Source organism: Leptonychotes weddellii, chromosome 10, assembly GCF_054177405.1.
Source record: "Leptonychotes weddellii isolate Sample4059 chromosome 10, ASM5417740v2, whole genome shotgun sequence".
NCBI lineage: Eukaryota > Metazoa > Chordata > Mammalia > Carnivora > Phocidae > Leptonychotes > Leptonychotes weddellii.
The window spans coordinates 73,246,120-73,259,645 of NC_138378.1; positions in this window are offsets into that span (position 1 = coordinate 73,246,120).

Genomic DNA, 13,526 nt, shown 5'->3' on the forward strand with positions numbered 1-13,526 from the left:
TGAATAAATCTCTGTTTTGAGTTGGAACATGTTGAGAAATAAGCAGAAGACCCCACTATGTAGAGTTTAGGATGCTAGATTGATGGGAGTGGACTGTTCAGTCCAGATCTAGAGATACTGTGTAAAAAAAAAAAGTCTGGTTTGCTCATGCTCCATATTCTTTGCGAGTCAACCGGGGGTGCTTCTTTGCATTATCCTGACCTCAGAACCCAGACTGATGGGCACTTCTTCTGTAGCGTTGCCATTGGCCATGGCAGGAAACAAATAGGAGAACAGAATGAATTGCATAAAGGTGTTTACAGCTTCAGCCCGAAGGTGTACTTTTCACTTTTACTCACATTTTTTTGGCCAAAGCAAGCCACATGGATACACCTAACATCAAAGGCAGAGAGAATGAGCCAGAAATATGTGGTGAATTTCATTAGTCAGCGTACAATAGTTGTAGATCCTAAAACAACGAGGTCACTTGATGGGAGCCCAGCCTCCCAATTTATGCCCAAGAGCCTTCCTTATCCTCCCAAATGCTGAGGAGGTAAGCAAGGGTTCACTGCCAGGACACATTTGACACTAGACAGAACTGTGAACAGCATTAAGAAACAGGTGTCTTCTCCTGTATCAATGCTTCCTACCCCAGTATTCCTACGAGATATAAAAAGGATTTTGAGTCCAAAGTATGGACTTATATGAGGAATTCCCATTCTCCCGTCTCTTCTATGCCTACATTATACCCCCTCTCATCAATTTCGAAACTCAGTTTTCTAGTGAGTTCAGGGTCAGACAGGAACAACTCAACAGGTTTTCAAAGAGAGATGCTGGAGAAAATTTTGAGAGGTGTTCTAATCAAAACTGTTGTTCTTTGCCTCAGAAAAGAGTATAAGGTGTGAAAGGCATGAGAGCTTTCCCAGAATAAAAACTAGTTGTACACAGGCCAGTTAGTAATAGTAGTATTACAGTTGTAAAATTTTCAAGACACTTTGACCTCTCTGATGGCTGATGTAAGAAGGACACTTATTATCCCACTTGTGATACATGAAAAATTGAGGAATACACAATGTTTGACTTGCATCTCTTCTTCTATCAAAATGATCTCTTAGGAAAGAATTTGCTAGAATTTTACTTCTCCAAGGATTTTCTGCATTTTAAGCCTTAAAGTGAAATGGGATCTATGTTCACTGGGAAAATTATTTCAGGGGCATAAACAAAGTTGTGGCAGAGACACGGGCCACATGGCAAAGTTACAGATGGTAAACACCATCGTGTCAATCATTGCAGAAGCCAGGCCCAGAGGAGGGGACTAGGAAAGCAGACTGAGAAGACAAAGGGACATGAAGAGTGTGACAAGCCCATGAAAAGCTGGGTGGAAGAAGAGGCAGAAAAGCTGTATATATGACTGGCCAGAGAAATAGAAGGAGAAACAGGAGAGGAAGCCCTCAGGAAGTCAGAGGAGGAGAGAGTTTCCGAAAGGAAATCTGAGGCTCCAGAGAGAAGGCAGCTGAGGGGAGGAAGGTGGAGGGTTCTGTGGATGGAGTAAGTCAAGGCTCTTATTGATCTGGGCAAGAGCCCTGTCTGTTGGGAGAGGGGAATGGGAGCTAGATTTTTGGGGAAGCCAGTCCGCTCTCCAAGAAGCTGTAAGGGGATGGGAGAGGAGGGTGATAGATACATACGCTAACACAACCTCAGGGAATTTGAAAATTGTTTCTGTGGGAGAGATTTGTATTATACATAGATCCACATTATATGTAGAGGAGAACATGCTGGCAAAGAGGAAATGTCCATCATGGTGCAGGGGGGAGATGGTACTGTTGCCGGAGCAAGGTGCCTGCCCAGGCTGAATCCCAGGTGGAAGCATCAGTCTCCATCAGAGGGAGGCAGCTCTCCTCTCTGAAGCAGAGGTTGGGAAGAGGAAGGGTGGGGCCACGTAGGGATGAGGTGGGGGAGGGCCAGAGGGTGATGTCCTTTTCTGGAGGCCTCACTTTGCTTTATAAACACATAGGAAACTCACATGGAGTTTTGTGGGGGAACAAAAAAAGCCATTGTGTCCATTTGGAGCAGTGATAGAGCACTGAGAGAGAGACAGAGAGCTTTGCAGAACACTGTCCTGCTTTTGGACAAGGCACGAGGGAAATGGAGTCCAGGAAGCTCCCTTGAACCGGCTCTCCCTTCACATACCTTTTCACATTCCTGGCTAGTCTTGAAATACCATGACCATGGTCGAGGAGATCAAACAAGTATCTTTGATCAGGTCTGAATGGAGCATGGCTTGGGACGGGGCACCTGGCCCCGGGACTTCTGTGAGTGTTGTCTGAGGATCGATGCAAACGTCATGAGTCCACCTCACTAATTTGAGACATCTAAATCACGAGGAATACATTTCTGATGTCTCTTTTCGCATTCGTATCTGTGAGAGAGATATTTTCAAACTTGTGAGGGTTTTGTGGTTTGAGTTTACTGCTTTTTCTTTGTGAGAAATCTGTTTTATGTTTGGGGGAATTTGTCATTTGTTCTGTTGGAGACCGCCTCATAAAAGACGCTCGGTGTTTAAGGCAGCTGTTATCAGTAGAACGGAGGAGGGGTTTTCATCTGCATGGATTAGGTTGATGTACCAATCTCTCTCTTCTCCAGGGTTTTTAAGGAATCTTCCATGATTGGCTGAGCATGAGGAATCTCCCTGTGACAGCTCTATAAAGAAAGAAAGACAATAAAGACAATCTAACAGGCAGTCAGTCGATGACGATTTTTGTCTGGAATAAATTTAGCGCATCTCATAAAGTTTTTATAGATGCTACCTTTCAGATGCTTAGAATATTATTATCTAGCCCAACATTTCTCTGTTCCTGATTTTTCTTATCCTTGTCTGAAGAAAAAAAAAAAAGCACTTCTAGGATGTTCTTCTGTGTCTATTTTAAGCTCTTAGCAGAGTTGTTTAAATGACTGATTTTTCTTTTTCCACTGCATGGTGTTCTTTTCCTATGGGATTTAATTAGAGTCTTCCACAAAAATATGACAATTAGTGGGTTTTGCAGTGGAATTCGTGATTTGTATCTGTACTTGCCTTCAACATATAAGCCTCAACAGGTCCTTCCTAAGCATAAGGTTTTGGTGTTTTGGGGGCCAAAATGGAAGAAAAATGAAATTCTGATAAAGATAACATATCCAATTATTCCCAATTAATAGAACAGAAAGTGACTGTAAACCCAGCCTGAAGCAACTAAAATCAAGCCACTTAAAAATTCACCTTATAAGTGAAAACAAAACAAAATAAAACAAAAAATAGTTAGGTCTTACATTATTAAGAATTCTACATACTCTTTCACGTTGGTTTCTTTACAGATACTACAAGTCTTTTTTTCTCTGGTCATCAATAAAATTGATTCTCTCTCTCTCCATCCTTCCCTCTTCTCTCTTTCCCTCCTTTTGTCCCTCGCTCTTTCTCTCCTTCCCTCTTCTGTGTTTTGGGAAGGAGTGAGTATGAGTCCATAAGGAAGCAAGGGTTGTGAGGCAGCTGCAAATGAAATATGTATGTGCCAGGTAAAAATATATCCATATCTTTCCACATGGATGGTGCTTGATGAGCCTGGTTTAATGGCCCCTGGATCTGAGGAGTTGTGCGACTCTACAGCATATTTTATTATTTAATGGGAAAGCAAGTGTATCATTATAGTGAGACACCCATGACGTCCCAATCCCATCTGAGACCCCCCTTTATGAAAAAAATAGTCTTCTTTATTTTCTGAAAAAAAGGGGGAGAGGGGTAAAAGGGATTTAAATCAAAGGGGGATTATCTCCCATAATCCTCCTCTTTCCTAAATCTTCACAAGTTGAATGCTCTGATTTCTGCTAGTGAAGCTTCCTTTTACAGCAAGGAAAGAGAAGTGAAAAGCTAATATGTTTTAAGTGTTTTTTTCCTTTCCAGAGAGAAAAGCCTACTGGGCTCATGAAATCATACCCTTTTTTTTTGTGGTGTTGCCATTGCTTCTTTATCTCAATAAGAAGAAATCAGATACTCTAGGCTTTGAGATTAGTTTTTCCTGTAACATTTATATACATACATATTTCAGAAAATACTCATAGGGAATCCAAATCCTAAACTCTTGGCTATGACTCCCTTTGCTCCCTGGCATGTGAGGCGGGAATGCTGGGGGGTGGGGGGGGATGGGAGGGTGGGGAGGGGGCTAGGGAAGGCAAGGTCAATAGAGAGGCGGGACCAGGCATCCCAGAGGCCCTGGTGGTCCCGTCTCCAGAATGGTGGAAAATACCAGAGGGAGCTTCCAGATTTGACATTTTAGTTTGGGAGCAGAGAGAGGTCACAGAAAAAAGAAAAAGTATTGCTCTGGGAGCGAGACACTGGGCTTTCCCAATAGCAACGCCATTTGCTCCCTGAGTGCCTTGGGCATGTGGAGCTACTTAATCTGGGCACTTCTGTGTTCTTCTGTAAAGCACAGGCAGTAATCCCTACTCTGCCTATCTCATGCATGTGGCATGTGTCAGAGCAGAGAACATGGCTTCTGTAGGTCTGATTTCAAAGGACTTTGCAAACAGAAAAAGTTATGACTGAGTGCTTTCTCTGTGCCTGGCCCTGTGCTAATTTTCTGGGAGTTGTCCAAGAGCTATGGACCATGGTCCTCAGCTCTCAGCGGGCTGAGACCTAAGTCAAGCAGGAAGAAGCAGCAGTGGTGTTAGGTCCCTCAGCAGGGCTGCCCTAGTCGGCAGTAGGCAGATGTATGATTTAATAGAGCAGCACCCAAACTCCCTGAGGGGGATATGGACTGTGTGAGCAGTTGCAATAAAGAACAAAGAGTCACCATATTTCATTGTTTCTGAGACACACTTTCCTCCCACATTTTAACATCTCTAAAACCAGGATGTCTCTTCCAGTTAGTGGTCGGTTACAGTTTGAACAGCAGCTCTTTTTTGTTAGTGGTACACAAAATAATGGTGCATCTTATAATCTATGAAGTCTTATATCCAATAAAATGCCATAAAAGAAGAAAAATACCATATCCTCGATATCCAACACCACAGTTCCAAAGTTGAGACGAATTTTAAACAAGTGAGTCTCTTATCATCAAAGCAATTCAGTCTATCAGTGAAATAGTTTTACAAAATGGAAAAGAGGAGATATTTCACATGGATGTCTCCATCCAGAGTACTCCACTTCAACTTTCAGAGCATCCAAGTGCTTTGTTTTTTTTTAATAGAAATTAGTTGATTTTTATAATTAAAAAAATCTTAAAAATAGGATCTTATCTGAGGGGAAAAATTGAGATAAGAGATTTATTCAGACATAAAGGGAAACCACTGGGCTTGCAGCCATGAGCTTCTACCTTGAACATAGCTTTCACCTCTAGGCAGTCAGTTTGCAGTCGACATTGTGCTGCTTCCATTTTTTTTTGACTAACATGCCCCACTTTCTTCTTTACCCCATACACTGTGTTTGAAGAGTCCTATTAGACACACTGTCCCTTGGGAATCCAAAAGAAGGCTGGGGTAGGCAGTGGAGGGAAATGAGAGAACGTTGTTCAAATCCTTATACTTTCTTTGAAAGGAAGAAATTGGATCTCCTCACCATTTTAAAATGCTCTTTGACTTTGATTTGAACTACTGCTCTAGAGCTCTGAGACATGGTAGCCTCCTCAGCATACCCCAGTACTGGTCTGATTCCCATTGATTTCTAGCTTTGGGGTCCCAGTCCTCTTCTGGCCTTTTAATTATTTTTCCTCTTGTGCCTTGCCCTTTATGGCTGTGGTCATTAACCAACCTGCCTTCCATCTTGACCTCCTCCCTTCTTCTGCTTGTTCCAGCAAGTGACTTGGCTTTCTCAGCTCGGTCACCTCCTTAACCCTACCTCTCCCTTGCCTCTGTCACAGCATGAGTGACTCCTCCTGTCTCCTGGTGGTGAAGAGGCAGACAAACACGGGGTTCAAATGTGGCATTTGCCAGTTAACCTCTCCAACTACCATCTCCCCAGCTGTCAAATGGGATAATAATAGTAATAATGCTCATCTCATGCAGCCGTTGTGTTGTTTAAATGAGTAGGTGAGTTTTAAGTGCTTAGTATAGTGACTGGTAGGCACATGGAAACTTTCTCTGTCGTCTTCTTACCAGTAGTATTAAGAGTTGTTGTAGTGTAGTCATGTTAGTAATGTCTGGGGACACAGAGGACCTTGCAGCACAGATTAGTTTGTGACGACATTTCCATGCTCTTTAAAACACCCAGCAACCCTTCTCAGGGCTGGCTAAAGAATTAAGTCCTAAGGCCTTAAGGCACCCATTGTAAGTAAAGAATTAATTTATTTACTCTGCATCTAGAACAGTACTAGCAAAGTACCTTTCCTTGGGAGAATTGAGAAAAAGGTCACTCGGATCATTTTCTGTGAGGCTTAATGCTCTGGAGGAAACTCAGTTGGGAAAAGCTGATATAGAATAGATTTACCTTACTTCACAATGTTGAATTTGTGTTTGAAGGCCGTTTGATTTAGAAGAATGAGGGTGACTCAAAGGGGATGAAACTAATAGATAAATTCCAAATACGGCATGCTTGTAAGGCATTCTGAAGGCTGTCTCCAAGAGGAATGGTTCTGTTTAAAGTTATCCTCCGTAGACCTGATCCTGAAACCTATTTCCCAACTAATAATTTTCATTTTTACATTATTGAGCCTGAACGCTGACCACAGACTTTTCTTGCAGGTGGTGCTAAATAGGAATGTTGATGCATTTATTTTGGAAGCCACTGGGGAATGCTGTCCAGAAGTTTAGCCGATCTCACTTTTATTGCACAATTCTTATTAAAAGATGAAACTATGCTTTTGGTTGACATTCAAAAAAAAAAAAAAAAGACAAAGAAAGGGCAGATGTCTGGAATAATACTGCCACGTCAAGTCTTCCCTTTCATTTGCCTCTTCCATGACGAGCAAAGTACTGGTTGGAGACGAGGGAAAACTTTCCAAATTTATTTGAATTGTGAAGGCATAAAACCCCAAAGTACCTAGATAGCGATGGTTGTTCTGAACTGTGGCAGGGGCATTTGGCCCAGAATTACCACTTAGATTTGTTAAACTTAAAACAGCCGGTTATTTCGCCAGCCAAATGGGTTTATTCGGGCATGACAGAAAATTGCAGTCTGAGACATTCAGGCTACATGCAGCCAAACCATACGCAAATTCTGAAAACAAAGGAGAGAAACGCTTTTTTATAGAGGAAAGGGGGGATTTGGGAGGGGCTGTCATAAACCAAAAGACCATTGTGGTAGACTGGGCTTTTCATTGGCTGAGTTATGTCAGTATCTCATTGGCTGGGCTGTTGCCAGGCGAAGAGGAAATCTTCCTCCTTTCTTACGTGCTAGTAAAGCATAGCTTCTTCTTGCTGGGAATGCAAGGTATGTAAGTAATAGGGCATGAGAGCGCCACCTTCTGGCCTACTAACTCCATTTTAAATGAGGTTCCCTTTATTCAGTTTCACAGATTGGAGGGAGACAAGGTGGGTGGGACACTTTGTCACAACGTCCAGATCTATGGAGTAGATAGGAACAGGGTGATGAAGTTAGAAGGAAAGGTGCATTGATCAGTTTCTCCCAAAACAAATCATAGTGCTCCAGAGAAAGAATACTGCCTAGAATTCTGAAGGGGCTACTTGGCTAGAATACATGAGTGTGTTAGAGAATAAAAAGGGGTTGTCTTTTTGGAAGTGGTGAAACACCAGTGGTTTTTCAGTCTTCTTGAAATGTTCTCTGACTGTATTATCATGAATGCATTTTGATTCAGGGCAGCGATAAAAAGAGTAAGCATGAACAGGGCCTGTTACCAGAAGAGTAGCACTATTACGTTCTCAGTAAGCCCCACATTCTGAACACATACCCCAGCTCATTCCATCACAAAGTAGACTCATTCACCATCATGGTGACTCGAGTAGAGTAAAACCTTAATTATAGCTAGAAATTGGCACCATCCTTCTGCCTTCTGCAATCTTGCATTGAGTCTCTTCCAGTGGTATTACTATTTAAGCTATTTAGCTAAATGAAAATTATTTTTGTGAAAAGGTTAAGCTATGTATACACTTGCATTAAAGGGATATTTTGCTTTTCCTGTAGAGATTTATCTTAACTTTAAAGATTAAACATGAAATGAGCCATGGAAAGAAAAAAGAAAAAGAAAAGGCAGAATGGCAGATCAGAAGAATTCTACTTTCAACATCTCCTGCTAATGAGCCTACAATTAGATGAGGATTGTCAACATGGTATTTGCCAAAACCCAGACAACTGTTTGTTTTTGTTTTTGTTTTTGTTTTTTCAGATTTGATGGAGGTAGGGATGTTAAGGGAAAAGAAAGTTAAGAAGGAAATTCTGTGCTGGGAAACCTACCTGTTTCTGTGTGTTTATGAACAAACTGTAGAAAATTGATAGTCCTCTGAACACCCAGGTGAGCTCACCTGTGGAAAATCCCTGGCTGTCGTCTTGCAGTATACTCTAAATAGCTCAACTCACTGAAACAGAGTTGATGAGGTGATTTTTTTTTATGACTTGTAAATTTGTAATACAGGCTACAAAAAAACCCATTTTCTAACCCTTTTCAATTGTTTATTGCAGATATCATACACCCAGCTTCTTCCCCACCAGCCCCCTTCCTCATCTACAGAGCAGCAACTAAATAGACTGGGAAAAATTTTATACTGAATAGCACACCAGTATCATGGAATATTCTGTGATCCATCAGCTTAAAAACAGCTTCTTCAAGGCATCCTAAAATGGGAAACTCAGTACTTAAAATAAATGAAGCTGTGCTCGTGTTAGTAAGGAGAGGGTTAAGGAAGGAGGGGTAGCGTGCCATCACAGGAGGCAAAAACTCAGAGAAAGAGATCATTTTGATGACAACTTCATCAAAACCAGGAGCACTGAGCTCTGTGCTTCCACATTATTTTACCTTGACCTGCACATATTGTAATGAGATGTTCTGTGCATCCTATTCTGAGTCTCTGATCAAAGGGCATGCCTTGGTGACTAGTTAGGTTTAAAAGTACCCTAGTAGTGATCTTCTTTCTATATGTATGTTAACGCTGGGTGGGAGACACCTTATACCATTAGCCTCATCCTGAGGGTGTGACTAGAAACTCAACCTCACAGTGAACCCTGAAAATGTGCCAGTAGCATTTTGGGGGCTGCTAATGAGAACCATAAAATAACACTAAAGAAAGATCTGAACGAACATGCCAGATGACTGCATTTGTGCTCTCTGAATTGGGTGTAAGATTTATGAATTGAGTTTGGGGCTGCCTTAGTATCTAGCCTCTCAAAATTTGGCCGCAGTCACTGTTTAAATAAAATGGAAGATAAAAGTGGTTTCAAGAGTGCGATGAAATGACTGTTATTGAAATGCTAATTTAGATGTGGCAACTGTCTAAGAGATGGCCCTGCTTGCGAGACACAGCCTGCATTTCTGAAACACATGCCCAAATGAACGCTCCTTTCCTCTGATGTTGTGTGTGTGTGTCTGTAAATGTATATACATATATATATATATATGTGTATATAGCTATATATATATGCATGTGCATGTTTTACTGTTTAACAAGCCCTTCAATGTCAACCTTGCTATGTTTCTACCCATGGCATTTCTCTGTGGCTGCTTTAACACACATTTTTAATTATCATTGGTTGAATACATGAGCTCTCTTGTTCAAATACCACTGCATGCTTGACAAGACTTGGAACCTTCTAGAAAAAGGTCCCTGGCTCAGTGGCTCTGATCATAGACTAGGTAATTTGCTTGACTAGAGTCTTCACCTGAGGCAAGAAGAAGAAAGTGGACCGTTGCCAACTCTGGAAGGGTCTAGTGAAGAGGCCATTTCTATAGACCCTTGACCGGGACTCCCTCAAGTGAAGTGGCTTTATTCAATCACCTCAGCCTCAATAGAATGATAGGCTTTTGGAAACCAAGCAGTACCCGAGGCACTGTTGTCACTGTGGATAAACAAATGGATAATATCTGAACGATAGGCAGTCCCTGCAGCAATGCAAATCGAAACGTAAATGCATTTTGAAACAAACAAAGCCATGGGTTTTAAAAACCCAGCATGGTGATAAAAATGTCCAGCGAATCTGCCATTCGTGTGTGACATCTTAGTGAGAATTCTTCAGGGCTTGACTTTACTTATAAAGAAGAGAACCATGAAAAATCGCCAATATAACACTAATTGTGGGGGATATGTATTCTATTCAAGTTGCTTTCTCCGTTGGCATATTCGCTCAAATGCACCATTCGGCCTCTGGAGTATTTACACTTTCTTTTCTGTAATTATAAATGTGGAGGCAGCTGAAGCGTAATACCTGGGATGTAAAAAGGATCCAGAGAGAAAGAAAAATCCCATGACAGAGATGAAAAATACCATGTTGGAGCTCACAACCCCTGGCTCAGTGAGGGCTTTCAGGTCATTCATCTTGCCTTTGATTTGTCTGCTTTTTCACTTCAAATAGGTTTACAGGTTTTTAGCTGAAACCAATTAAAGAGAGCCAATTGGCAGGGTTAGCACTTGTGGTGTTTATGGTGCGCATTGTATTGATTTATGCTGCTTAGCAGCTTCAGTGAAAAGCAAACTATATGAAGAGGAAAGGAAAGCTCATACTGGGGAGGCACTACAGCGCACAGGATTAATGCGAGGACAGTAATGAACGACGCCATAAAGAAAACTGCTGATTGTGCAAGATCAGGCAATAGGGGGATCTTTTTTTTTTTTTTTTTTTTAAGAAAGACATCATGACAACAGTTTAGTTACAAGTAATTATGCAAGATGCTTAGTATCAGTTGACAATGCAGTACTCTTTCACTTGAAGTAGCAGAAAAGGATGCCGGGAAAGGGAAGGCATGTGATGCTTGTGGGGTAGCATCCTGAGGTTTAACATGCAGGACAGAGACCTAATTTAGCAGCCCCGAGGGAATGAGGTCCAGGAGAATATTGTATGGAAGTTATTGAGTAGTGAGACAAAGATAACTGTGGTAAGATCTTGGAATATTGGAAACAGTTGGTTGGTCACTTAAGCCTGGCAGGGTCAAAAGACTGAGTGGGACATTCTGGCAAATGAGAAGCCCTGGAGGGAATACAATGGAGGCAATGGAGAAGAACAGTGAACAGTTTCTGAGGTGTCTTTCTGCCTTCCAGCTGTGTAGGGCTTAGAATGCTCACTGCGATCCCTTGGTCTTAAGGAGTAGTTGATGGCTTACATGCTGTATCACTCAAAACCATCTTCATTGGCAGGGAGTAGAGAGAGGGCAAAATTCTGGCACTTGTGAACCTAAGACCGAGTGACTCTCCCTTGGAGTACTCGGAGTGAGGAGAACTTTAGCCTTTTGTTTGCAGCCTTCTATTGCACGGGCTTATCAAATTCAGGAAAGGTAACTGAAAACTTGACAAGTCTTACAAATTCTTGGAGACAAAGAGCTTTGATTATTGAAGACAAAAAATGTTAAAGCAAGTAAATAATCAGTTTGGTTTGGAAAATAGCTCAGGCTGGATCATCATGTAAGACTTTGCTGATTTAGTGTTAAACCTCAAAGACAGGTGAGTCAAGCACAGCCTTGAATATTTGTAATAATAGTAATAATTATTATTATGGTGCTAATATTCTTGCCTTGTCTTTGTTTAATAACTTATCCTGTTTTTTTTTTTTTATGTATACATTGACTCTTTGATTATCAAAACAGTCCTCTAAGTTTGTAAGCTTAGGCATCATTATCCCCATTTGAAAGATGAAGAAATAGCCTCAGGGAGATTAAGTGGTTTATTGTGGCAACTGATAAGAGAGAGGGGAAAGGAACTAACAATTACTGAAGACTTATGACTCACCAGATCCCGGGCTAGAACATGAATATATATATGTGTGTATATATGTATTTTTTTCCAAATATATATATATTTGAAAAACTACATATCAATATCCCTTTTTTGCAGAAGATAAAGCTGAACTCAGACAAGTGGATTAAATTGCCCACGGGTCAGTAACAAGAGGGAACACGGGGTTTTGAACCCAGTTCTCAAGCTCTGGCTTCTCTCTCTCTCTCTCTTTCTTATTGAACCATGATGGTGGTTTTGTTAAAAAAAGAAGTTCCCTGGTCTAGCATGTAAGGAGCTTGGAAGTCATTGCTTCATCCTAACAACAACTAAAATGCTGAACAAATTGAAAAATCAATGATTCTTTTTAGATCCGTCAGACAAGTAAGGTCACAAGACCAAATTCTGCCCCTAAAATTGGAGAGACAAACAGGTAGATATGGAACTCTGAGGACCAGAAACCCAGGAGCAGAAACTTCCACAGGAACCAGTAGCAGGATAGGAAACCTGAACTGGAATTGATGAGCTGCTAGAGGCTCAGTGTGGATAAGCCTGAGATGTAAAAATTCCAGGGGGGCTCAGTCATAGGGTGGCCTTCACACTTTTGTGAGTTTTCTCTCTAGGAGCTCAACCAGGTTCTCATAGTGAAAATCATAGGAAAAAAAAAAAAACAAAACCCTCAGGCATTTGGCAGAGGGGAGAAGTAACCATTTGAAATGTGCTAGAGCATTCTGTTCTTCCTAATAAAGCCTTCCCTTAAGAGAAGCTATTTTATAAAAGCCTAATCTACTGGATTATTATCAGAGCCTAACTGACCAGGAGAAGGGAAATATCCAACTCCAGTCAGCTTGTACCGCCAAAGGGGATTAAAAAAATTAAAAAACTGAGCAGCATTTATGAAGTTCATAGTCCAGGGGCACAGACTCACTAAAAGAGATGTAATCACAGGACCGTAGAATGCTATTCCTCCCCCACTCAGACATTACCACTGCATTGTTAAAGGTGGATTTACCACTGTTCTTTTTACCTAGTACATCTTGTCCACCACTCAACCAAAAATAAGGAGGCATACCAAAAGTCAAAAAGCACAGTTTGAAGAGACAGAAGGATCAGAACCAGACCCAGATATGGCAGGGATGTTGGAATTATTATCAGACCATGTATTTATTTATTTATTTATTTTTATTTATTTATTTTTTATTTTTAATTTTATTATGTTATGCTAGTCACCATACAATACATCATTAGTTTTTGATGTAGTGATCCACGATCCATTGTTTTCGTATAATACCCAGTGCTCCATGCCGTACGTGCCCTCCTTAATACCCATCACAGGGCTAACCAATCCCCCCCACCAAAACCCTGTTTGTTTCTCAGAGTCCATAGTCTCTCATGGTTCATCTCTCCCTCCAATTCCCCGTCCCCTCATTTTCCCCTTCCTTCTCCTAGTGTCCTCCATGCTATTCCTTATATTCCACAAATAAGTGAAACCATATGATAATTGACTTTCTCTGCTTGACTTATTTCACTTAGCATAATCTCCTCCAGTCCCATCCATGTTGATATAAAAGTTGGGTATTCATCCTTTCTGATGGCTGAGTAATATTCCATTGTATATATGGACCACTTCTTCTTTATCCATTCATCTGTTGAAGGGCATCTCGGCTCTTTCCACAGTTTGGCTATTGTGGACATTGCTGCTGTGAACA